Source organism: Spinacia oleracea, chromosome 5, assembly GCF_020520425.1.
Source record: "Spinacia oleracea cultivar Varoflay chromosome 5, BTI_SOV_V1, whole genome shotgun sequence".
NCBI classification, from domain to species: Eukaryota; Viridiplantae; Streptophyta; class Magnoliopsida; order Caryophyllales; family Amaranthaceae; genus Spinacia; species Spinacia oleracea.
Genome location: NC_079491.1, coordinates 99912767 through 99916607, shown reverse-complemented (window position 1 = coordinate 99916607; position 3841 = coordinate 99912767). Strand labels below are relative to the sequence as shown.

The 3841-nt window shown below is 38.4% G+C and overlaps 1 long non-coding RNA gene across 1 annotated transcript; it reads left to right on the top strand.

The window, feature by feature from the left end:
- Positions 1-216: 216 nt before the first annotated feature.
- Positions 217-1618, top strand: LOC110780624 (uncharacterized). The gene is made up of 3 exons (XR_002531516.2): positions 217-624; positions 714-835; positions 1270-1618. It is a non-coding gene; the product is annotated as an uncharacterized lncRNA (long non-coding RNA).
- The last annotated feature ends 2223 nt before the right edge of the window (positions 1619-3841 follow it).

Genomic DNA, 3841 nt, shown 5'->3' with positions numbered 1-3841 from the left:
ATGACACTTAACCGTTTCATATTTTTTACAAAAACAAAAAAATAATTATATTTAATATATACATGTGTATCGTAGTAGGAGTATGAATAAAAAAACATATAGAGCTGTGTTTTAAATCTTTGATAGAGGCGTACTATATTCTCATTTAAAAAAATTAAAAAAAACTAATGCATCAGCAGACTAAATTAATCAAGCCGTAAAATCAAAAATCTCCCGCAAACCAAAACCTCCAGTAAAACCTAAACCTAAACATTCTACTCTATCTTCTGCAAATACTTAACCATAATCGTGCAAAACCTAAACCTTTCTAACAAAACCCCCGAATCCAATCTCCCGGAAAACTTAGACCATAATCACGCACCACCACCAGATCACCGCTGCACCACCAGATCACCGCCGCTGTACCGCACTACTGTTCGTTGGATCCCCTCTCCTTCTACCTCTCCCTCTCCCTCTCTCTCTAATCAAAATCCCCAATTCATCTAGCGCTTTCGGGCGATTGTTCGTTGACTTTGTACACCAGCGTCGAGGGAGATGGTGTTGAGTTTTGGCCTTATGGTCAGACTTACTTCAATAAGCCTTCTGGCAGGTATTGTGATGGTCTTGTCATCCCGGATTTCTTAGGTAAATGGCATTCGATCATCACTTCTGCAAAATTATATTTAACTCTTCATAATTACATCATCTTATATGTTTTTTCTATTTTTGGGCAGCTCAATTTGCAGGTTGGCCACATTTGCGGACGTATATGCAACCAGGCCCTAAGAATTATTCCCAAGGAATGAATTTTGCTGCTGCGAGTGCTTGTGTGCTCGTTGAAACTCGTCCTGGCAAGGTAATACTTACATTTTTTGGGTTAGTTATGTACAATTAGATCCTATTTTTGCATACATATTGTGGTGAAGTGATTGGATTTTGAATTGATACTCTTTCTGCTTCAAATTTTGATATGTTTGGTCGATTACTCTTAATTAATAAGAATGTGACAAATGTCAAGAGAGTTTGAGACTTGTTTCAATTGATGTTTTAGGCCTTGAGAAGTTGAGATTAGCAATAGAAAATTAGGATCTAGGCATAACTTCCTAGGAAATTGGTGATTGCCAAATTGAGATGCTGCAATGTTGGTGATCAACTCGATGGATTGCACTTGTTTTATTTGATTTCGTAAAAAGTGACGAGTACTTCTTAGTTTCCAATTGTTATCTGCCATTTGTGTTTAAACTTGATTATTTCGTTTACTGAAGACTTTGGTGGGTTTGTTTCCTTTAGGGTTGTTTTATATATCAAGAAAGAATTCAACTTGCAGAGTGCACCAACTTTGGAAGGCTTAATTGTGACTATGGCACTAGTTGGAGCAACTCTAATCACAACATGTTGCGGACCGATTTCAGATCGTGTTGGTCGTCGCCCGAATTTGATAACCGTTTTATATTCCTTCCTCATTTTCTGATTTTAGGAAGGGAATAGAGGACGCTTATCTCTTATCAATGTACTTTATTACTAGGTATATAAAACGCTTCTTTTACCCGTTTTATAAACTTTATAGCGCGCTGAGTTGAAGAACGCCTCTGAAGCGTCCTATAAAGTGTATTTCGACAGTACTCTATGCCCTTTTTTGTAGTAGTGTAGTGTCATTTTGACTGGAAAAGGCCTTGTAAAACCAATGGGATAGTCCATTGGGTGAGATTGTACTTGGATCTTGAAATTGATTTTTGGGATTTGTATTTTGTACCGAGTTCCGGAATGGGAACGGCCTCGGGGACTTGATTTTGGCTCTTGGATTTTGGAAATGTTCTTAACAATTGGGATTTCCGCATGGAGTTTCTCCAATCGCCTAATAAGGATAATGGTATCGTCATCATCCATATCATATCTTGCAGGGTTTCTTCGGGCGGGAGTCTCTTCTACAGCATGGACTTCTTGGGCTTGGGATGTGTTACCCCGATTATAGGTGTTGGTCTTATATGTGGGTTTGCTCTGTATGGTTTTGGCGAGGTCGTCCTCGATCTTTATTCCCACATGATAAACTCTTTTGAAAGTGTCGAGTCCCAGGTACCTAAGGTGTTGTCTGTAAGCCGGGTCCAGGTTGTCAATGAATTTTTGGACCAATTCTGTTTCGGGAGGCCTATTGCTTAGCTGGGCCGCCTGGTCCTCCATCTAGCAAAGTAGGTTGTGAAACCCTCATTTTTCTTTTGGAAGAGAACTTCCAGCTCGCGCATGGTGACTTGGAAATCCATGTTCGACGAGTATTGCTTGATGAAGACATTGACAAAGTCTTCCCAAGTGGGGAAGAGCTTAGGGTCCTGGTGATAGTACCATTTGAGCGGCACAGGTTCCGAGGAAAAAGGAAAGGCAGGTAAGTACATGGACTTGTCCACGCCTTTCAAGTTCATGGTATTCTGTAATCCCCCGTAAATTTATAAATTTTATTAATATATTTTAACGTATATTATTTATATTTAATTAGAATTTAGGAATTTTGAGTAATAAATATATAATTCACGTATACTTATTTATTACATTTTAATATTTTCAACGATTTACGAAATTGAAAATGATTTTAGAATTTTAAGTTAAAACGAATTCGAATTACGAAAACACGATCGATTGAATTCAGAAAACAATCCTAATCATTTTGGATTCAAACAACCTTAATCCTAAGCCAAGCCCAAATTGATAAAGCCCAAAATAAGTAAGCCCATAATTCCCTACCCTTGCTTCAACTTCACGTGAAACCCATCTCAACCCTCTACTCCACTTCACGTAAAACAGCTTCAAACACCTCCTTCTTCTTGCTTCAACATCCACGGCGCACAACCCTGCCCTCTCTTGTCTCAGCCGCCGCCGTCGATCAACCGCCACCCGACCACCGTCGTTCCTCCTCCTCCTGTGCACGGTAATTCCTTCCTCCTTCCTCTTCTCTTTCGTTTCTCTTTCTTTCGTTTTTATTCCCCCTTAATCGCGGGTTCTGTTTCGCACAGCCACCACAACCGTCGTCACCACCTAATCACTGGTGCTGCGCCGCCCTTGCCGCGCCACCTTGCTGCACCTCCCGTCGACCGTCGCGTCGCTGCAGTCAAGCCGCGCTTGCTTCTCCTCCTCCTTGTTTACTCCTTGCGCAAGCCAGTCCCAACCACCTGCAATTACCCGCGACCACCAACACCAGTCGCGCCGCCCAGTCACGTCGCCACCAGCCGCGCCTCCCTCGTCGTCGTGCCTGCACCAGCCGCCGGCAGTCCCTCTCCTCCTCCTCCTCTCCTTTTGGTTATTTCTTAAACCCTAAGTTATTTAAATATTTTAATTAAGTTTATTAATTTGAATTTATGCTCTTGAATTTAAATTATGTTCTTGAATCTAAATTATATGTTTTTATGATTTAACTAGAATTTTCAGATTTACATATTATGTTTAAATAATGAATTTAATAACGTTTTAATAATTTAAATTGCGTTTCTTGAATTTAAATTATAAGCTTTATGATTTAATTGTGGATTTCAGAATTTTAGGTTTGCATAATTAAATTATTAATTTTCAGATTAGGTAATTGAAATGAAATAATGATTTTAATTATTAAAGTGTGAATTTTTAAGGTTTTTAATGATTTAAATCATAATAGAATGGTTATATATTATTAAAGCTATTATTTTTATGATTTTAAGAACATTGATTATGTTTTAGAGTAGTTTGAAATTAGTTTATATTGCTGGAAATTAAAGTATGATGTTTGTAAAGAGTTTTCAACGAATTTCAATCACTAATTCAATAATTATGATGCTAGGAAATCAGATGTTCAAGTTTAACGTTAGGGAAGCTTCTGAATATGTTTAGGACGTATTTAGAA